A 24,560-nucleotide genomic window follows, 5' to 3' on the forward strand; every position below is an offset into this window, starting at 1 on the left:
TCAGTTTTCCAATGGTCCTGTGATAATTTCCCCAGAAAACTCCATGAGTCTTTCATGATATGGGGAATAACCCCATACATGTGTTTGAGCTGATGATCTATCCATTTCCCTATGTTAAATGTTTTTGAATGGGAACCTGAGATGATCGGTCTAAAGGGTGGTTGCTCTAGAGACTTGTGTAACTTGGGGATTCCAACAATTTTGGCCAACATTGGATGATCATTTTTCAAAAACATGTAGGTCTCATTGGTGATCCTGTTGTCAATTAAATATTCCTCAATAGCCAGGTCAATACGGTGATGTCCAATGTTGATCTGGTTAATGGAAACATTTTCATAAGTGTCAGTCTGATGTAATATATTGTATATACTAGAGACGTAAGCTTCAACCTGAAAAAGAACTATCCCACCTCCCTTATCAGGTTTCATGATATGTACCTCTTTATTGTGCATCACTTTGTTTAAACATTCCCTCTCTGACTGAGTTAGATTAGTCTGAGATTCATAATGTAGAAAGTGTCTTTGCCTAAGGTCCCTATGTAATCTATAAATGTCTTTACTTACCAATTTCTCAAAATTGGATATACTTGGGTGAGAAACAGGTACATAGGAACTCTTTTTGCACAATTGCATATTCTCCATTCTGTCTAACTGATCTACTTGATCACCATAAACCACAGCCAAATTGAGCTTACGACAGAAAAGCTTCACCTGTTTGATATTATCTACTAAATTATTACGAACAGTAGGAATAAACTTCATGCCCTTGCACATAACACTAATGAAATCAGCATCAACCTCCACGTCAGTGTAATTATAGACGTTGAAACCTTCGTGGCATGTAATGATAGGGTAGTTATGAGTAGGCATGCAGTTGCCCACTGACTTGTCACCAACATCAAAATTTTGGTCAAAAGAAGGTTCCAAGATCTCAGTAACAATCCCTGGCATCTTATTTTCCATAACTACACTGACTCTAGTGTGGAAATTGTTATTTATTTCTTGTGATTGTTCCACTGTCTGTTGGGATTTCTGAAAAAGGAGGGCTTGGCCCTCTGAAAATCCCTATGATCAGATCTGGGGGTAGTAAATATAGGACCTTGTTCAACCTGTTTATCTTTGGGCCAAATATAGGCCCTGTTAGTACTATATGCTTCTTGATCTCTAAATAACTTCTTACATTTTCTCTCGAAAATGCTGTTAGCTCTACTGTCAGCTTGAAAGAATGTTTCTTAAACAATTCCTTCCAAGAATCATATTCAACATCATTAGTGATAGTCTCATACATGCATTCCAGCTCATCTGCAATACTTTTACATAGTAACTGTTATCACTTTTCATTTTTGCTGCTATGGTCATAAATTTGAATATGTGACAAGAATGCCTCTAGGAACCGGTCTGAAGTTATTATGGAAATGCTCCTTACTTGAGCTTTTATGCCATGGTTAGTAATATACTTTCTACTGGTCCTTTGCTCTTTGAACTTATTTTTGGTCAAATTTGTATGTCTTAATATGTTTGCTGCTGATAGCACCATTAGTTCCTATTGTGTGCTGTCATGCTCTGTGTGTAGTGTGTAGTAGTGTACCAGAAAAGAGTAAAAAGGTTACACAAACAAACCATTCAGTAAAAAGTGCTTGAAAGACTCAGTCAAGTTGGAGTCTTCACTGTCTAGTACCTTAAACCTCCTGTAGTGAAGGATTCTTTCCTGGGATGACGTTTCCATCTCAAGTACACAATAAGGTGTTCTTCTGCATCTTAGGAGACCTTATCTACCTCACACTTAGAATCTTCTACCTGAGTACAATGAATTTAAGTATAATCAAGACTAGCTAGAATGGGAGGTCTACAAAAAGCCTCATTGAGCTTTTGAAACGCATACTCACAGGCTGCCATCCTGATAACCTCATCTGGTCTATTTTTCCAGGTAAGATCAATAATGTGAGTAGCTACTATACTATAATATAGAACAAATTAGCTTAATCTTTTCAGCACCCACTCTGTGGCACAGATAAGGTTCCTCTGCCATACCCACCTGATACATTTTATTCTTGGTAGTCAACTCTGCTCTTTTATTCTGCCTGAAGCTTGTTGTGTCTCGCAGAAAAAGTACCATCATCTGATAGTATATTATATTATACTTTACAACACTACACTACACTATACTATATTATACTATACTATACTCTGTCCTGTCATATCAGACCTTTTGCTACTGTTGTGCCTATGCTACGTATTTCTGAGCCATCCCATTTTGCTCACTAATTCTAGTCCTGAGGCTCATAGGATCATAGTATCATAGGAAGTTACTAGGCTAATAGCCCTTAGGGCCCTTACAAGTCTAGCCAAGTTCTACCCTTGTTTCCATGATCAGCACCTATTACCCCTGTCCAAGAGAGACACAGGCAAAACCCCGGGGTGAATTTATGGTTACCCATCCAATCATCCAGATTGTGTTTGAAGAGGGCCAATAAGGTGCTCTGTTTGACATGAAGTAGGAGTCTATTCCAAAGGTGTGGTAACCTCTGGGAAACAAATCTGTCCCTCCAGCAGGTTCTATTTAATGTCACATACCAGGATAAGGTCTTTTGAATGAGTAACCTGTGTGCCATTTGACTTGTGGACATGCAACATTTCCAGTAAAGCAGGGTCAGATATTACCTTATACGCAAGGCAGCGATCATCTCTGACTAGTCTGTATGAAACAGAATAAAGTGACAGTGATTTCAGATGATCCACATAGGACTATTGCTGAAGCCCTTGAATTTTCCTTGTGAGGAACCTTTGTGGTCTCTCCAATTGCTGCCAGTGCTTGGAAAGATACATACTAAAAGGGGTGTTGTACTCAATTATTGGCCTGATGAGTGAAGAGTACAGTGAAGCTATAACTTACTTCTTTCTGTAGGGAATACCCTTACTTATGAGATGAGAAATATAGAATGTGCTTCTTACCACTGTGGCAACATGATGATTGAAGGTAAGGTTGCTGTAACCCTCTGTGCCCAGGTCTCTCACCACTGAGTGCATACTTTGGGCGTTGCTATTGATGTGGTAGTTAACAGGAACATTGTTCTTACTGAAAGGATTACAATCTACAAAAGACACCTTGTGCAAATAACTCTCACCTGCCATCATGAATGAAAGACAAGACGACCCTTATATTGTGTCTATATAGCAACTTATAGGCTAAATAAAGCTATAGATTCCTGGGACACCTCCCTCTATGCAAAGAGAAGCGAAGATGAGCAGATACTTGTCCCATTCCTTCTTTAGCCAACAAAAACTCTCAACATGACCTTCAGTGCAGAGCTTCCATTTGTCTGTGGATGGCAGGGGTAGTCTTTAGGTGCTTTACCCCACACCACTCCCACTCCCACAAACAGCAAGTCTGGTGTAAAGGTAGCATCACTATCCATCTGAACTTCCATAAGAAAGCCTACCCTGCTGAAAAGAGGTCTGAATGGAGAGATGAAAAGTCATCAAGCAAAGGAGTGTAATATTGCTGAAACTGAATTCATCCTCAAGTCTTGGTGAGTACCTCCATGAGATGGGCCCTGTTTTTCACAAAATCTCACCAAGATGACACTGATATATAGACTGTATTCATATAGCATGTATCATGGACAGAAGTAGGTCAAAAATTAAAAAAAGATAGCTGGGTGCACAAGACACAGGATAAAAAAAGTGCTCAATCCTAGTAGGTGTACTGGTGCCAGAACTGGAAAACATGACAGTGTAGAATCCAAAAAATGTGGAAAAATTCCTACAATGGGCCCAGGCCAGGGACAGGGGGAGGCTGGCCCCCTGTTATATAAGTAGGTAGCAATCCACAAAAATCACAAAAACTGATAGGTTAAAGAAGAGTCATAAAGATGACAGTGTGGGCTATTGAGGTTAAGAATGAAATTATGTACTGTTACTATTATGCAAAAAGCCCAGAATTTCCAGACACAAGATATACAAAAAAGATTAAGAGAGAAATTAGAGGAAAGAAAAATACTTCCACAAGAAAAACTGTCAGAAGCCTCAAATAAAAATTTGTATTCATTAATACAACAGATTTGTGAAAAACAGTATATAGACCAAGAAACTTTAGAAAAAGAAGCATCTGAGGAAGTGTGAAAATACCAACAACAAAACCTAGAGATTTTTTGAAAAGAATAAAAAAGAAATATGGAAATGGGAAAGAAAGAGAGATTTGACATAGTGCAATATTTATGCAAAGGCAAAAGCCAAATTAATCAATATAAAGAAGGCAGCCCCAAAGATATTGGAAGAGAAATACAGGCAAAGGCATCCAGATATGGAACATTTCACAATAAAAAAAATAATACCACAAAGAGGGACTGTAGAAAAGAAGATTAGTAAAGTAGAAGTTAAAAAAATAGAAGTTGAAGTTATGGAGTGCCTGTGAAGTGTAGAATTTGGTGTAGACGTTCTCACATAGGTTACATTACAGCAAGATGGAACAATTCTGTAAAGTAAGGTAAACTAGGAAGATCAAGAGACATCTGAAGAAGAAATATGGACATAGGAAAGAAAAAGAGGCTTAATACGGTATAATATCTATGGAAAGGAGAAAGCAAAACTAATCAATACAAAAAGAGCAGCACCAAAGATATTTGAAGAGAAAGAGACAGGCAAAGGAATCTGGACATGGAAAACTTTACAATACAAAAAATAAGAAAACAAAGAGGAAAAGCAGAAAAGGAGATTAGTAATGGAGAAGTTAAAGAAATAGAAACTGAGGTTATGGAGTACCTGCAAAATGAAGGATTCAGTGTAGAAAATCTAATGCAGAAGCACCACAACAGGATAGAGTAATGAGCATCCAAATTAAGGGGAAACCAGAGGAACAGGAAGCAATTGGTCAGGTGCATTATGAAGATAGTTTGGAGCCTTCCACAGGAAACCAGTATAAACATTCACTTGAAGCTGGACAGCAAAGGAAGGAACAGGAAACTGTGGAAACTGAAGCAGTCAATGTTAAGGAGTGATAGGCAATGAGTTCCTATATGACAGAGCAATGGATGGCACAGGATGAAATTGAAGAGAATGTGCCACAGGAAGATGCTATATAACTTTCTATAGAATGCCTGCAGGAAACGGAAAGCAAAAAATGTGCCCTCAGTTTAGAAAAAAATGAGTTAAGAGAAGAGTTGCTTGATTTAATAGAGATAGCTGGACATATTAATATCAATGAAAGAAATAGACTGCCGAAGGTCAATAAAACCCAAGAAGTCAGACGTTTGATAAAACAAATGAACACAGTAAATAGAACTGCCCTTTGAGATCCATGCGGTATAACAGAAGTAAACAAGATATATTACTGTGCAACTAAATTAATAACTGATTAAGTTTTACCGCAAGAACATAGGGTAGTGAGGGAAAGGAAGGGGAGAAATCAAATACCATCATGGAAGTATCAAACAGAGAAAACTGTAAAGCAATTAAGACAAGAAGTGTCACTGTTAGAAGAGTATAGAAGAAGGAACAGCTCAACAAAAATACTTAGAAGATAGATGTAATAAAAACAATGCGCAGTATTAGAACAGACCAGGATCTATCATGCACTATCACAAAAATCTCATCACAGGTGGAAAAACTTAGAAGATACACAGATAAATATAAAGGAAAAGTACAAAATAAGCAATGTATTGATGACCCAAAAAGTGTTATAGAGAATTGGGAAACAAGGTAAAAGGAATTGAAAGACCACCAAAAAAAGAAAAAATATTTATGTTTTGGAGAAGTATTTATGAAGATCCTGTGGAACATAATAAAGATGCTAAATGGACAGAAGAAGTAGAAACAAATAAGAAATGTAAAGGTACAGGATATAAAATGGGATGAAATAACAGCAAGAGAGATTGAAACAAAGTTAAGAAGAGCCTCTAATTGGAAAACCCCAGGCCCAGATGCAGCACTTAACTTCTGGTTTAAAGTATTAACATCTTTGCATGAAGATTTAGCCATGAGTAAAAACTATTTATATGCGCACCCTGAACAGACATCAATCTGGCTAACAAGAGGAAAAACAATGCTACTACTTAAGAGTGAATCGGTAAGCTACCCTAAAATTTATAGACCAATAACTTGCCTTCCAACACGTATAAATTATACACTGGAACTGATGCCGACAGAGTTTATAGTCATTTAGAAGAAAACTAAATTATGGCAATAGAACAAAAGGCAATAAAAGAAAGTCATGTGGAACCAAAGGATCATTTATGGTTAAATAACATCATAGTGGAGAACTGTAAAAAGGGGAAGAATCTAAGTGTGGCATGCACTGACTACAAAAAAGCATTTGATAGTATCCCACATTCATGGATAAAATTAAAAATGTATAAAATGCACCCTACATTGATCAACTACATTAAAATTACCATAAAACAGTGGCAGGCCACTTTGCAAATAAGACATGAGAAAGGACAAATTCTTATCCCAAGGATAAAAATTCACAGGGGGATATTCCAGGGTGTCTCTTTGTCACCACTGCTATTCTGTCTTGCCCTTAACCCATTAAGCTGTCTGGCTTAGGCCATGACTATAATTTGGCTCCTAGAAAACAACAAAGTGTAAAGAATTCTCATCTTCTCTTTGTCAATGATTTAAAACTGTATATCTCATCAGATGAGGAACTGAAAGCACAACTGCAAATTGTCAAAACTTTTTCAGATGATCTAAAAATGTGACTGTGGTCTTGATAAATGTGTAAAAGCAACTTTTAAAGCAGGAAAACTACAGCACCAAGAAAACATCAGTTTGGGACAAGAATGTGATATAAAAGAACTTGAGCAAGTGTATAAATATTTGGGAACTGATGAAGGATCCACAATAAGGAATGAACAAATGCAAATGAAACTTAGTAAGGGATACTTTAGAAGACTTAAATTAATCCTGAAAACAGTGTTGACATCTAGGAACACAATTCAAGCTGTAAACCAATTTGCTCTTCCTGTCCTAAGTTGCAGTTTTGGAGTGATTGAATGGCCCCAAAACATGCTGGAAAGATTAGAGAGGAAAACAAGAAGGATGCTTCATGCTCATCAAATGATTTATAAAAATCAGTGCATACCAAGATTATATATTCCTTGTTCTGAAGGAGGTATGAGCCTCCTTGAAATTGATTACATGTATAGATCTGCAATCATGGGACTGCACACATATCTGCTGACCTCACAACAACTAAACATAGTGAAAGTTTTGAAACATGAGGAGAATAAATCCAAGATGACTTTTCTGCTTAGTCTAGCAGAAGCATATCGGCGTCAAGCAGGAATGGAAATCAAACCAGAGGTAGATAAAAAAAGGCAGTAACTGAATGTGCCAAAAAATAAAAGAAATAATATAAGTTGAAGGACCAGAAGGGAAGGGAAGAAATGTGGAAAATGCATAAATACAGTTGCAAGTATCGAAAACTTCTGGAAGAAGCTCATGTTGATCAGGATTGAACTCTGGAATAGTAAAGGAGAGATAAATTTAAACCGAGAGATGAAAGGTTGATATTGGTGGCCCAAGATAGTGGGCTACATACACATTGGTTTACAAACTCCACTGAACATGTGGGAGAAACAGCAAATGTAGGTTTTGTAAAAAAGAATTAGAAACAGTTGTATACCTTGTTGCTGGCTGTGACATACTAATGGCAGAAGGACTGTATACTGAAAGGCATAATAATGTGGCAAGACTGTTGCACTGGGGATTATTTAAACATTATGGTATTAAAGTGCCTGGAAAACACTGGAAACATGAGCCACAAAGCATCATAGAAAATGATTAGGTCTACATAACATGGGATCACCCATTACCAACAGTTCAAAAGACAGATGCTAGAAAATCGGATATAGTGGTCCATGAAAAGAAAAATCTTTTGTCTAGAGAGGCCTATCTGTTTTCTTTGTGGCAGAAAGAATCAGTCTAGTTTGATCTAGTTAAAAACATGTCTGCAACACTATTATTTTTGATTGGATAATTGGGATGGTTTCTGTTTCTCTGCCTTTAATAGCCAGTGTTTTAAACAAGTTATACTTATTTTTCTCAGGCTGTTCAAAGCTGCAGTGAGAGGCCTTCAGCCATTTGCTCTGCTGTGATATTGGAAAAAGATAAGTGCTTATTTTTAACTGTTTCTGCACTTCTGCTTTACTGTATAGCTGTGTAATCTGTGCAACTGTTTATTTGTCCCACCCACGCACCCAGCTATTGTGGTGGTCTTAAGTCTTGGTGGCTTTGAGTTGCCTGCCTCTAGTATAAAGCTGATACTGGACACTCCCTCTGTCACATTACATCAGCTCATTATACTGTTTATAGTGAGAACTTAGTAAAGGCCCACCCATTTAGCTTCTGAACCTTGAATTATCTCATTATCTTCTGTCTCTTCACTTTCTGCTAAAAAAAGAAACCTGTACCTCTTTCTACTTCATTTTGTTGTTTGTGCTTAGGAATTCAAATGCATTTAGTTTGCCATATTTATTACGCTGCTTTATTTGTGCTGTCTATTACTGTTGTGACTTGTAAGCTACTGTTTCAAAGCAATCTACTGATTAACTATATTTCATTGCTATCTACTGCAATTCATTACTGTTTAACTGCATTTTATTGCATGTCATTGCTATTTAACTGTATTTTTTTATACTGTGAGTTCTATCCTTGTGACTATAAAGGATTAATCTGTGTTTCACTGTGAGTTTTTTCTTACTGAGTTCTTAACCTTAAAACTGGTCTGTGGCATCCAGTGCTTCAGCTGCACAGTTTTTAACCCTTTTTGAGGTATTCCAGCTACAAGTTTTCCCATAGTAGCACTTGTGTTATCATCTAGTAGCACTACTCGTAGACCTTCCTCCCTTTACCCTCTCAGCTCTTTCAGTTTCTGACAAATATGGATGGAAAATTTTCAACATTTTCTCATGTCAGTGTGGTCAATATGGGCATCCTGAGACAATGTAGCAACTGCCTCATGTACACAGACAACCCTCTACTACTACTACTACCTAGGAACATAATTTGTGAGAGATGCAAACACATCAAGGACATAGTGTCATTGCGCTCTCCCCCACAAGCCAGTATATCTGGCACTGAGAAGGTTGGCAGCATGGACACCACACCTCAAACACCACCCACACCTATACAACACACTCCCACATATGCAGAGGCCCTCAACAAAAGCAGACCCAAACAAAAGAGACGTCCAAGGTATAAACACATGCAAACTCCACTGCCCACCACACCAGACACCACACATATTCCACACACCTGTGTCTCACAGCCACTAAGGCCTAAACAAAAGCCCAACATATTAGTCATAGGAGACGCCATTGTGAGACACACAGATGTGCCCTTCGACAGGCTGGATAAGGAGAAAGTCACCGTTAGTTGTTTGTCGGGTACCAGGATCCGCCATATCACTAATGCACTCAAGTCTCTTAACAGGTACTGTTTTGACTCTGTCATAGTCCATGTTGGCAGGGGTGGCCCGTGCTGTCCGACTGCTGGACTGCAGCCCCCTCAAAATAAAAAATAGAAAAAAAACCTTTTTTTAAATTTCACAGACTTCGCACATGCGCAGTAGTCCCAACTACTGTCGGTCTATGCGCATGCTCCAGGCAGTCCCCATAGGGGGACACAAGGAGATGTCTGTGCACTTTTAAAGTGCACAGACTCGCTGGGATTATGTGTTGGGTCCGGACTGCAACAGCAGCAGTCAGGACAGTCTCGTTGGGAAGGAGCTTTGCTTGGGATCTCGCGGGTCTTTAGAGTATTTGCACGGGCAGGATGTACGTTAGCTGGATATATTATGGAGAACAGAAAGGTAAGTGTATGGTGCATTTTTACGTTTACAATGTTTATATTGAATTGAGTGTGTATGGTGCTTTGTAGTTTTACAATGCTTATACTGGATTGAATGTGTGTGTGTGTGAAAATGCCCCAGGTGGTGTGGTAGGGAATACCTCAGGCTTGAACCCTGAACCCTGTATGCAGGTGTTAAAGACTTGAGTTCCCTACCCACCACCATTTGTAAAAAAAATTGCAGATTTTTGCCTCATATTCGATCTGATCTGTTCCTCATAATATCTGTGGTTTGTAAATGGTGCAATGCTTGATATTTGATGGTGTAGTAGTAGCATTGTTGCCTCACAGCTGCAAGTGTTCAGGTTTGATTCTTGGCTAGGGTTCCTTCTTTGTGGGGTCTGTTATCTTTTCTCTGTGTTTGTGTGGGTTTGCTTTTATTTGATGTTGCACTGGTAGCATTGTTGCCTCACAGCTGCAGGTTCTCAGGTTTGATTCTTGGCTGGGGTTCCTTCTTTGTGGGGTCTGTTATATTCTCCCTGTGTTTGTATGGGTTTGTTTTTATTTGATGGTGCACTAGTAGCATTGTTGCCTCACAGCTGCAGGCTCTCAGGTTTGATTCTTGGCTGGGGTTCCTTCTTTGTGGTGTCCGTATCTTCTCTCTGTGTTTGTGTGGGTTTGCTTTTGTGTCCTCCCATGTTACAAAGACATGTCTGCATTATTTCTTCCTGGGCCTCTGCTGAAAATTGTTTTTTTGTTCCAAGTCAGACTGTCCTGATTAACAAATGTTAAATAAAATTGACAGGCATTTGAATTTCAGACTTCAGGTTTCTGAATGTTTAATTCCTTGCATATTTGATGGTGCAGTGGTAGTATTGTTGCCTCACAGCTATAGGTTTTCTGGTTTAATTCTTGGTTGGGGTGGCTTCTGTGTGGAGTCTGCATCTCCTCCCTGTGTTTGTGTGGATTTGCTCTGGTGCCCTGCCATTTTACAAAGATGTGTCTGCAGTATTAATCCCTGCGTCTCTGCTGAAAATTGTTTTTGTTCTGTCTGCAGTAAAATTGACAGGCATTTGAATTTCAGACTTCAGGTTCCTGAATGTTTAACTCCTTGTATATTTGATGGTGCAGTGGTAGTATTGTTGCCTCATAGCTATAGGTTTTCTGGTTTGATTCTTGGTTGGGGTGGCTTCTGTGTGGAGTCTGCATCTCCTCCCTGTGTTTGTGTGGATTTGCTCTGGTATCCTGCCATTTTACAAAGACGTGTCTGCAGTATTAATCCCTGCGTCTCTGCTGAAAATTGTTTTTGTTCTGTCCGCAGTAAAATTGACAGGCATTTGAATTTCAGACTTCAGGTTTCTGAATGTTTAATTCTTTGCATATTTGATGGTGCAGTGGTAGTATTGTTGCCTCACAACTATAGGTTTTCTGGTTTGATTCTTGGTTGAGGTGGCTTCTGTGTGGAGTCTGCATCTTCTCCCTGTGTTTGTGTGGATTTGCTCTGGTGTCCTGCCATTTTACAAAGATGTGTCTGCAGTATTAATCCCTGCGTCTCTGCTGAAAATTGTTTTTGTTCTGTCCGCAGTAAAATTGACAGGCATTTGAATTTCAGACTTCAGGTTTCTGAATGTTTAATTCCTTGCATATTTGATGGTGCAGTGGTAGTATTGTTGCCTCACAACTATAGGTTTTCTGGTTTGATTCTTGGTTGATGTGGCTTCTGTGTGGAGTCTGCATCTCCTCCCTGTGTTTGTGTGGATTTGCTCTGGTGCCCTGCCATTTTACAAAGATGTGTCTGCAGTATTAATCCCTGCATCTCTGCTGAAAATTGTTTTTGTTCTGTCCGCAGTAAAATTGACAGGCATTTGAATTTCAGACTTCAGGTTTCTGAATGTTTAACTCCTTGTTTATTTGATGGTACAGTGGTAGTACTGTTGTCTCACGCCTATAGTTTTTCTGGTTTGATTCTTGGTTGGGGTGGCTTCTGTGTGGAGTCTGCATCGCCTCCCTGTGTTTGTGTGGATTTGCTCTGGTGCTCTGCCATTTTACAAAGATGTGTCTGCAGTATTAATCCCTGCATCTCTGCTGAAAATTGTTTTTGTTCTGTCCGCAGTAAAATTGACAGGCATTTGAATTTCAGACTTCAGGTTTCTGAATGTTTAATTCCTTGCATATTTGATGGTGCAGTGGTAGTATTGTTGCCTCACAGCTATAGGTTTTCTTGGTTGGGGTGGCTTCTGTGTGGAGTCTGCATCTCCTCCCTGTGTTTGTGTGGATTTGCTCTGATGCCCTGCCATTTTACAAAGACATGTCTGCAGTATTAATCCCTGCGTCTCTGCTGAAAATTGTTTTTGTTCTGTCCGCAGTAAAATTGACAGGCATTTGAATTTCAGACTTCAGGTTTCTGAATGTTTAATTCCTTGTGTATTTGATGGTGCAGTGGTAGTATTATTTCCTCACAGCTATAGGTTTTCTGGTTTGATTCTTGGTTGGGGTGGCTTCTGTTTGGAGTCTGCATCTCCTCCCTGTGTTTATGTGGATTTGCTTTGGTGCCCTGCCATTTTACAAAGACCTGTCTGCAGTATTAATCCCTGCGTCTCTGCTGAAAATTGTTTTTGTTCTGTCCGCAGTAAAATTGACCGGCATTTGAATTTCAGACTTCAGGTTTCTGAATGTTTAATTCCTTGCATAGTTGATGGTGCAGTGGTTGTATTGTTGCTTCACAGCTATAGGTTTTCTGGTTTGATTCTTGGTTGGGGTGGCTTCTGTGTGGAGTCTGCATCTCCTCCCTGTGTTTGTGTGGATTTGCTCTGATGCCCTGCCATTTTACAAAGACGTGTCTGCAGTATTAATCCCTGCGTCTCTGCTGAAAATTGTTTTTGTTCTGTCCGCAGTAAAATTGACAGGCATTTGAATTTCACACTTCAGGTTTCTGAATGTTTAATTCCTTGCATATTTGATGGTGCAGTGGTAGTATTATTGCCTCACAACTATAGGTTTTCTGGTTTGATTCTTGGTTGGGGTGGCTTCTGTGTGGAGTCTGCATCTCCTCCCTGTGTTTGTGTGGATTTGCTCTGGTGCCCTGCCATTGTACAAAGACGTGTCTGCAGTATTAATCCCTGCGTCTCTGCTTAAAATTGTTTTGTTCTGTCCGCAGTAAAATTGACCGGCATTTGAATTTCAAACTTCATGTTCTTCAGAATACATAGTAGCACAACCTTTTTCTAGCAATTTTCTAAGTTTATAAGATGAATATTTTAAATTTGTCCCTATTTTTGGGACTGTATTCCCCCATTATTGGCTTCGTCCAGGTTTTTGTGCTAAGGTTGACAGCTATGGCAAGAACTGAATTCACTGAATATGTTTGAGGGCTGTATTCCCTCATTACTGGGTTTGTCCAGGTGTTTTGTACTAAGAGGTTGACAGCTATGGTGAGAACTGAATTCACTAAATGATAGCCATTTAAGTTTCAGTCTTCCTCTCTTTTACAAACCAGCTGATGTATAGTGGTATGTTACTTTGACTGTTTTTTGCTCAGGGACCTTGGCAGTAAAATGTATGGTGGCAACACAACATTTTATTCTAGCAACTTTCCAAGATTATACAAGCAATGTTTAATATGTCCCTGGTTTTTGGGCGTTTGACCCCCCCCCCCCAATACATTTTGGCTTTTTCCAGTTTTCTTGAGCTGCGAAGTTGAGATGCAGTTGAGTATTGAGTAGATTTTACAAGGAGCTGAGAGCTGCAGGGGAATAGAAGTTTAGTGCTACTGCTTTGCCTAGTTAATACTATAGCACAACAGCTTGTGTACATGCTTTTGATGCAGAAGTCTGTGGGTTCTACTCCCACAAGGGGTGGATGCTGCCGTACTGAGAATTTTCTCCTTGGGGAAGATACTAACTATGAGTCTGTTATCAGTTTGCCATCCATTTCCTCTTGCAATATTATTACTAGCTTATCATTTTTAATGTAATATAGGCAATTTATTCCTGAGGGGCAACAGACACTTTATTTTTCGATGAAACCATGAAATATAAAGGTGATTGCTAGCAGCAACCGCTTCATTAGTTACAGATTTCTTTAATGTGGAATTATTTAGATGACTTACTTCAGAGATTGTGCATATTTACTGATAATGGACTGTAGAATTGTGCATATTTACTGATAAAGGTGGACTGTAGAATTGTGCATATTTACTGATAATGGTGGACTGTAGAATTGTGCATATTTACTAATAATGGTGGACTGTGGAATTGTGCATATTTACTAATAATGGTGGACTGTAGAATTGTGTATATTTACTAATAATGGTGGACTGTGGAAGTCTGAGTTGACTTTTTTATGATAAATGTTCTCAACTGGGCAGTTTTGCCATTATGGGGGCATATGGTTTGTTTCATTGCTTACTGGAAAAATGTTCAAAACAAATTTAAAACACCCTCTAACAAGTGTACTGTATTGTACAAGGAATATAATTTTAGTACAATGAGGAAGGTGTATCAAAGAGCACATGTATGTTTCATATGCAAGGGGCCTATGATTTGAAAACAGCCCAAAATTAATCTTTATCTGCCACTGGAAACATTTATTTTCTTTGAATGTGGGTTTCAATGCTGTTTCAATGAATGTGAGTTTCAAGGGCAGAGAAGTTTTAATGCTAAGTTTTCATTGTGAGACTGCATTGCTTTGTTTAACAGATGACTTAGTGTTTGTGCTGTAAAATACAAAATAAAACTTTCAAATGAAGTCCAACTCGTCATAGAAGTAAAGCAGTATGCACATTAGTGTTTATGGTAAATGGAGTGAAATAGCCAAGTAATGGTTCATTGGAATGGCTGCAGAGGCTCCATTCAACCATTATTTTGTCAGGGGGGAAGGGCAGCAAACTCAGACAGGCCCAGCTGAACTATACCTCCCAACTGTCCAGATTTTCAAAGAATGAATAGATTTTTGCTTCTTATTTTTGGTTTGTTCTTCATAAAATTTGTAGTTTTCTGGCAAATCATTTAGGAATTAAGTCACTAAATAATAAGTTTCAGACTTCATAACCTTCAGAAAAATGCATGTTAAAGTAAGAGCTGTTCTATCAACTGTCTCAATTTATACAAGAGCAATTTTTAGTACTGTTTATATGTGCCCCCAATATATTTGGCTTTGTTCAGATTTACTGCATTAACAGGTTGAGAGGTACATGCAAATAAATTGCTTTATAGAATTAAGCATAGCCTACCTCTCAACTGTCCCCAATTTTTGGCTCAAAATGTTGCTCTTCCCCCTAATAATCCCTCCGCAAAATAGCAATTTTGGAAGAAAACATGGAGGGTTTACAATTAAGAAATAACTGTAATAATCAAAGTTATAGATTACTTGAAATGCGTGTAGATTCTTTTATTTTGTCAGCTGCTCAAGGTAGCAGTACTAATATTAAAGTGTCCCTTCTTTGACAGGTAGCAGCTGTATTGTGTGTCTATTTTATATTTTTTGCATCACATTTTTGGTCCATTTTTCATAAAGTTGTGTTTTTTGGCAAGTTAGTGACAAATCACTAAAGACTGAAGTTAGAAAATGACAGACATTTGAGTTTCAGATTGTATACCCTTCAGAAAATTCATACTAATGCAAGACCTATTCTATTATCTTTCTAAGTTTATTAGAGCAATATTTAAAAATTGTCCTTATTTTTGGGCCTTTGCCCCACTTCTGTGTATGGCTTTGTCCAGATTTCTTGCTCTTGAGGTTGAGAGGTATGACAAATGTGTCAGGGCCATCACAGTCAGCCAGAGAGATTTCAAATTGTGACATGCTTGTTGCACCCCACTCCCCATGTAGTGACTCTGGATGTGTCCAAGCAAGGCAAGGAGTAGTTGTATCTACCTTGGATGGGGAGGACACACTGCATAAGTACTAATGGCAGAAGGAATGTATACTGAAAGGCATAATAATGTGGCAAGACTGTTGCACTGGGGATTATTTAAACATTATGGTATTAAAGTGCCTGCAAAACACTGGAAACATTAGCCACAAAGCATCATAGAAAATGATTAGGTCTACATAACATGGGATCACCCATTACCAACAGTTCAAAAGACAGATGCTAGAAAATCGGATATAGTGGTCCATGAAAAGAAAAATCTTTTGTCTAGAGAGGCCTATCTGTTTTCTTTGTGGCAGAAAGAATCAGTCTAGTTTGATCTAGTTAAAAACATGTCTGCAACACTATTATTTTTGATTGGATAATTGAGATGGTTTCTGTTTCTCTGCCTTTAATAGCCAGTGTTTTAAACAAGTTATACTTATTTTCTCAAGCTGTTCAAAGCTGCAGTGAGAGGCCTTCTGCCATTTGCTCTGCTGTGATATTGGAAAAAGATAAGTGCTTATTTTTAACTGTTTCTGCACTTCTGCTTTACTGTATAGCTGTGTAATCTGTGCAACTGTTTATTTGTCCCACCCACGCACCCAGCTGTTGTGGTGGTCTTAAGTCTTGGTGGCTTTGAGTTGCCCGCCTCTAGTATAAAGCTGATACTGGACACTCCCTCTGTCACATTACATCAGCTCATTCTACTGTTTATAGTGAGAACTTAGTAATGGCCAACCCCATTTAAGGCCCACCCCATTTAGCTACTGAACCTTGAATTATCTCATTATCTTCTGTCTCTTCACTTTCTGCTAAAAAAAGAAACCTGTACCTCTTTCTACTTCATTTTGTTGTTTGTGCTTAGGAATTCAAATGCATTTAGTTTGCCATATTTATTACGCTGCTTTATTTGTGCTGTCTATTACTGTTGTGACTTGTAAGCTACTGTTTCAAAGCAATCTACTGATTAACAATATTTCATTGCTATCTACTGCAATTCATTACTGTTTAACTGCATTTTATTGCATGTCATTGCTGTTTAACTGTATTTTTTATACTGTGAGTTCTATCCTTGTGACTATAAGGGATTAATCAGTGTTTCACTGTGAATTTTTTCTTACTGAGTTCTTAACCTTAAAACCAGTCTGTGGCATCCAGTGCTTCAGCTGCACGTTTTTTAACCCTTTTTGAGGTATTCCAGCTACAAGTTTTCCCATAGTAGCACTTGTGTTATCATCTAGTAGTACTACTCGTAGACCTTCCTCCCTTTACCCTCTCAGCTCTTTCAGTTTCTGACAAATATGGATGGAAAATTTTCAGCATTTTCTCATGTCAGTGTGGTCAATATGGACATCCTGAGACAATGTAGCAACTGCCTCATGTACACAGACAACCCTCTACTACTACCACCTAGGAACACAATTTGTGAGAGATGCAATCACATCAAGGACATAGTGTCATTGCTCTCTCCCCCACAAGCCAGTATATCTGGCACTGAGAAGGTTGGCAACATGGACACCACACCTCAAACACCACCCACACCTACACAACACACTCCCACATATGCAGAGGCCCTCAACAAATGCAGACCCAAACAAAAGAGACGTCCAAGGTATAAACACACGCAAACTCCACTGCCCACCACACCACACATATTCCACACACCTGTGTCTCACAGCCACTAAGGCCTAAACAAAAGCCCAACATATTAGTCATAGGAGACGCCATTGTGAGACACACAGATATGCCCTTCAACAGGCTGGATAAGGAGAAAGTCACCGTTAGTTGTTTGTCGGGTACCAGGATCCGCCATATCACTAATGCACTCAAGTCTCTTAACAGGTACTGTTATGACTCTGTCATAGTCCATGTTGGAGTGAATGACTTGAGACATACCTCCCTGAACAATATGAAGAGAGACATGAACAAACTCACTGAGTATGTGTCCCAGGCAGGTATGTCCCTAACCTTAAGCAGCATTCTGCCATCACCAGAATGATGCCTCAGTACAAACAGAACATGATTAACTTTAACAACTGGCTTAGTTTCTTATGACATTCAAGGGGGGATCCAGTGCCTGACAGCCTGGGATGACATGATTGACAAGCTATGATGCTTTGTCAGAGATGGCTTGCATCTCACTCCCTTGGGCTTCAGGCTCCTGGCATACTGCATTTTTTAGGCACTGCCATAAGGTCAAAACTACCAACATGAAAATTTCATCAAACTGTAAATTAAAGATTATGCTGCTAAACGCTATGAGTCTAAATATGAAACTGCACTCATTGCAAGCATTCTTAACCCCTAGAAGAAGCTGACATTTGTGCAGTCACAGAAACCTAGTTCAAAGTTGCAGAGAGCACTCCAGCCATACCAGGTTACTCATCCTATCATTCATTCAGACCCCAAGCCGTGGGCAGCAAAACAAAAGGAGGTGGAGTTGCAGTATATATAAAAGACACATACCTCTAGGCTGATCAAACAGTATGATACACAGGAAATACTCCAGGTGCAGTTAAAAATTGACAAGACCCCTATTCAAATCATAGCTAGCAACAGGCCTCCAACTCTGACTCAAGATGCCCACTCCACCTATCTGGACCTCTTCGAATCTATCAAGATTCAACCTCCTGGGTGGCTTTAACTATCCAACCATAGACTGGAAGAAATACTCATGCCAAAACACAAATACCCAGAAATTCCTTGAGTCTGTCAGTGAAAATGCCTTGGACCAGTTGGTTGACACCCCCATATCAGGTTAAAAATTGTTGAACTTGGTATTAACCAACATGAGTAACCACTGTAGCATCCCTACAGAGTCATTATCCCTGATAAGATCCAACCACAAAGCAGTCACTTTCAAAGTCACCATCTCCCCTGACCCCCCCCCCTTTGCTAGGGTCAAACAAAAAAACCTCTCCAAAACTTATTACAACCACCTGAGGGAAGGTAAAAACAGCTTCAAAGCCCCCCCCCCCCTCCACAGAAACTGGCACATATGTCCAAACTTACACCAAAGTACTGTATGAGCATTTATATAGCTGAATGGAATCAGGAATACCAGACAGGATGAAAGTATCTTCTTCAAGGAAGAGTAAACCTGTCTGGCGGACATCTACAATAAATAAACTATATAATAAAAAGAAAAAAAAATGTTGTCCAGGACCAAGAAAGAGCAGGTGTCTAATTGGAAGCAATATCTCCTTAGCATGAACAAGCAAATCATAGCACTAGTGAAATCCTCTAAAGAAAACTTTGAGTCCAAACTGGCCACATCTAGTAAAGACAATCATAAGGCTTTCTTCACATATGCCTACAATCTCAAGGGAAGCACCTAGATCTGCTCAGAACTGGTGGTCAACTACATCACATACACAAACCTTGTAGATATAGCCAACCTGCTGGCAGACAGGTTCATTGAAACTTCACTCCTCTGTCCCGTCCATCAGTAAAACAGGACATCCCCAGTACCTTCCCCCCCTCCACTTATTTCCAGGGAGCAAGTCATTACTGCCCTTTCAATGGCAAAAAAATAAAGCCTCCATGGGACCCAATAACATCCCAGGCTGCATCCTACATGAACTCAGGCAGGAACTTGCAGCACCATAAGGCACCCTATTCAACCAAAGCCTGAGTACCAGCATCATGCCAGCCAAATGGAGGACAGCTGCTGTCATCCCTTTGCACAAAGGTCAAGTGTCCACCAGTCCAGGAAATTATAGACCCATCAGCCTAACTAACCTAATCTGCAAGGCGATTGAGCAGATTATCATGGACCTCATTAACAAGGACATTGACAACCTCCAGACACTTAATCCCACACAGTTTGGTTTTGTCAAGGGGAGGTCATGCCTGTTAAATTTGGTCAAATTCTTTAAAACAGTTACCAAGGCCATAGATGAGGGGAAGATGGTGCACACCACCTAGCTTGACCTGACCAAGGCCTTCGATACTATTCCCCACTCAGGTGTAACAGATAAACTCTCTCAACTAGGTATCAATTCATATGTTACCAGATGGATAGCCAACTGGTTCACTGATAGAACCCAACTAGTCAAAATAGGGGAAGCCACCTCAAGTAGTAGACCTGTAACAAGTGGTGTACCCCAGGGATCAGTCTTCAGGCCTCTGCTGTTTGGGATATACTTCTCAGAGGTGCAGGCCAAATCTAGTGGGCTATGGCTGACCATGTTTGCAGATGACTGCAAGCTGGGTGCTGTCATCAATTCCCCTAGTGATGTGGACATCCTCCAAAAGGGTCTCACCCAAACAAATGACTGGTGCCAGAAACATGGCCACAAACTGAATGCCAAAAAAATGCATCATCATCCCTTTTTGGGGAGAATGATGTCCCCAAAAATTATTGCATTGATAAGGCACTAAGCATGCAATCAGTTGTGAGGGACCTGGGAACCCAGGTTGATAGCAAACTAACTTTTGACCACCATATTTCCTCCATTGTATGGAAAGCTTTCTACATGGCCCACCTCATTAGTAAGGGTATCTCATCCAGGGACAAGGTGGTCATAACATCCCTGTATTCTTCCCTTATAAGATCGATTATTGAATACAATGCCCCTTTCGGCATGTACTTCACAAAACACATGCAGCAGCTGGAGAGACCACAGAGATTCCTCACCCAGAGAATCCAGGGCTTCAAACATCTAGCCTATACAGATAGGCTAAAAGCCCTGTCCTTCTACTTAGTCTCCCACAGACTCCTCATAGGTGACTTCTATCTGGCATACAAAGCAATCTCAGACCCGCTCTGATGGGACTGCTACATATCTGGAAGTAATGCTCCACTCGAGTAACCCACATGCGAGACCTCAACCTGGTCTGTGCCATCAATAGGACTTATTGGCGAGACAGATTTGTGTCCCAGAGACTCCTCCTTTTGTGGAATAGACTCCCTCTCCATGTAAAACAGAGTTCCTCACTAAACCTTTTTAAGCGCAACCTGGATAACTGGATGGGGAACAGAAAATACACCTCTGGGATTCCATCTATGTCCCTGCTGGACAGTGGCATAGGGTGTTGACTTGTTGAAACCTGGACTAAATTCTTGGCTAGGCTTGGAAGGGTCTGAGAGCCAGTAGCCTAGTAACTTCCTATGATCCTATGATCCTATAACACAAAAGTAGCACTGATCATTGAATTCGCCACATCCAGTGACTACAGTGTCTTACACATAGAGAGACACAAAGTCATAAAATATCAAGATTTGCAGGCAGAGATGTGAACAATGTGGAAGAAAGATACACAGATAGTTCCAAAGGTAGTAGGAGTAACAAGTCTCATAAAAATAAATCCACAATTGTATTTAGATATGTTACCAGTACATGTAACCCCATACAAATTGCAGAAGGAGTCATTACTGGGTACATTACAGGTGCTGCAAAGAGCAGTTCTGGCTGACATAAAAGACTGAAATAATACTAATGTCATAAACTTTAATCTTACTTTGACTTAGGAATGGTGTCCATTCCTATCATGGTATTAGAAACCCAAAAGAAATTAAAAAACTGAAAATGTCTGGCAAAGCATCTGACACCTTCTCTGCTTCAATGGAAGATAGAGAAACAGCTTTTGGGTATTTAGTCACATAATCTACGACTGACAGAATGTATTTCTTGCCTCACAAAACCCATAGCTCCCATTTAATATAGTTTGTCAATAACAGGCAAGTACATCGAAGCAGTCATCTTTATTCCTCCAACCTTGCCAGGCTTCTGGCATCGCTGACAGGTCCTGCAGCATCTTGTTACATATTCTGCAATCCTTGCCCAATGGAAATTCTGCATAAGCCATCTTATAGAGCATTTAATAACTATATGGCCTGCAAAAGGAATATAATGGGCTATAGCCAGAACTGTCAGTCCATAAGCCCTAGGTGCTATCAACTGCTGTATTACTTCTCTCTGTAGCCTCCTTTCAGGGCTACATTTCCTGTAATAATAATAATAATAATAGTTTATCTCAGTATATGGACTTCCTCTGACCTTGAGTGTCCAGAGCCTTCTTGGCTACCACCCTCAAATTCTGCAATGTAAGGTTTGAGATCTGAGTCTGCCTCAAGTCCTCCTTGGTGGTCCTTCCCAGTTTCCCTTCTAAACGAAGTCTGATGTCAACTGCAAATGATACCTTATGTTCTGGCTGACTACTAACACTTATCTCTATTCTAGAAGTATCAGGTATCAGTGGAATCACAGTACATCTCAACTGCTAAAGCTCAAGTTCTGGTGCACTGCTGCTGACCAGCTTCAGCACCGAGGTAGCCACATGGTCAACTTCAGATGAGTTTCAGCTGGTTGTCCTCCTTACTATCTTCTCCTTGAGATTGTCTCTTTGCCAGCTGCATGTAACAGCATGTACACAAGACACTGAATTGTCAAAGTCATTCCCTATTACAACATCTGCACAAATGTCCTCAAACATAACCGTCTGTTTGCTACCTTATCCCCCCTTTTCTAGTCCAGTTAGACTTTGGCTAAAGGTGCCTGAAAAGGTTTTCCACATAAAGCCTTGACTGGAGTAGGCTGCTCATTGATGTTGTGTTTCTGTCTGACCACTGCAGGCTTGACTATGGTTTTGCCGGAGGCTGTGTCCCTTTTGGCAATGGCCTCCTTCTTCTCTACCAGTTTAGGATACAGACTTTTTTGATAGCTTGGTACAGCTGTTGTCTCTAATCAATTCACAACCATAATAGTGCTAGTCTTGCTTGATGCTGCCTGAGATCATTGTTCTTCCCATGGCTCATTAGACGTTGAGACTATACATGCCCCATTTGGTTATATCCGAAACATTGACAAGAAAGCCTGACATGTACCTGACCCTATGACTCCTCTGACTTTCTCCCTCTTCCTGTGTAACATGTTATGATGGTTTAGGCTGCCTCCATAGCTTTCCCTATTCCCATGTGCAATTCTGGATACCCCTCCTATGCATAGCTATGTGATGGTCTCCGTTCCCCCCATTTTCCTTAGTAGTGCTGTGCTCCTGCTCTGAAAAACCCAATTCTCATGTCCTCAGTCATAACACTAAGGGCATTTTTCCTGATCAAGAGATCTGGAATAATTTCAACTATGATGACTTTACTTTCACTCACCCATCTGTGAAAATAAGTGCTGATTTTTGCCACACATTCTATCACACTTTCATTTGCCTTTTTCTTTTATTTTCTGCACTTCTTTTTGTGCAACTCTAATGTTAATTTAAAACAAGCTAGCAACATTCTTTAATTTTGCCACAATTTAAGCAGTCAACGTTCTGAGTTTGCAAACTGCATGCATTGTTTTACTTGTGAACAAGGGAGATAAAAACATAACTCACTGTCCTTAATCAGTTCGATGTTGATTACATGACCTCTCAAACACCCTCATAAAACTTTTCAAATGATTCTTCCATTGCACTGACGAAAACATTTTACACTGTTCTGGGCTTCTTAGGTGTGATTATTGTCCTCTCCATGACACATTTGCCTCTAGATTATGATGATTATCAGCTTTTCACGATAGCATTGCTTTTCTCTTTCCTCTGTCTGATCCTGCTCTCTCTGCACCTTCAGCTCTTGCATCCACTCAGCTTCTTCATGTTCCAAATACTTCATTTCAAGTGCCAGTCTCTGCAATTCCTGCTGGGCTTTAAAGTCCTCTTGTGAATTAATTGATTGCCCTTTGTCTTCCTCCAACACATTCTCTCCATGCCGCATTGCATGCAAGGCTGCCACCATCTCATTTCTGGTCATACCAGCCCACTGAATTCCTTTTGCTTTGAATTCCTTTGTCAGCTGTGCCACTGACATTTTAGAATGTTCTACCTATTCCTAAACTAAGCTGACTAAAAATTAATAATCATAAAATAACTGCTGTGGACAGCAAAACCACTGTATATTCTATCTTATGGCAGTGGGGGTAACACACATACAACTTTAGTTACAAGTTGTAGGCTGAACTACAAATGCAGTGTCCTCATCACTAACCAGCATTGTGGCATCACTATCCCCTCCATTGCCACCAATGGGACTGGGAAATGGTATCACTGTCACCAATGTAATACCCAATTGTAGGATACTATTAATATTGACATCAAGATGGCTGCCACTGAAAAGGCTTGAATCCAATCATTGCCAAAGAAGGGTGAAGTAAGACTAAGAAAGTTCCCACAGGTCATCATTATCATCATCAGATAAATAATTGTGTAAAACACACACCCACACACACACACACACACACACACACACACACACAGACACTGAGTCCAGATGAATAAGAGTGAAAGGAAAATATAATACATTTTAACTCTGGTTCCTTTAGCCCTGCATCACATATTTCAATAATTCTGAAGCCCTGAGAGATAATGAGAGAGAGAGAGAGAGAGAGAGAGAGAGAGAGAGAGAGAGAGAGAGAGAGAGAGAGAGAGAGAGAGAAAGTCTCTCACTACAACCAGTAAAACCTTCACTACACCATAACTCAGTTTGGAATCATTTGTAGAGATTCCAGCAAATGAAGGAACCCCCTAAACACTTGAAAGTGCCCTGATACTCCTGCTACAACAGTATGAAAATATTTAGGCTTTGAAAAAAAATGCAGACTTTTCAGAAGGAATTAAAATTGCACTCAAATTCCTCCTTGGCTTGGTCTTTCACTTTGGTTATGGGCTATAAATACACTCAGTAAAAACACAAGGGCCATCTGCTAATGCTTTATTACTTAAGATAATGGGGTGTCCTGGACATAACCAAAAATTAAATCAATGCCTTTTCAGGCATTAAAATTAACCTGACAAATTTGTCAATCTGAGACTGGTTAAGCAATCTGATATTGACCAAATCCCAGGTCTGTAAATATTTAGTAACTTTTTTGTTGAAGCAAACTGATATTCTGTCTACATCACCAAAAATAGGAGTAAAGTAAATT

The sequence above is a fragment of the Protopterus annectens genome, chromosome 2.part0 (genome assembly GCF_019279795.1).
Source record: "Protopterus annectens isolate FY-2018-M chromosome 2.part0, PAN1.0, whole genome shotgun sequence".
In the NCBI taxonomy this organism is placed as follows: Eukaryota; Metazoa; Chordata; order Ceratodontiformes; family Protopteridae; genus Protopterus; species Protopterus annectens.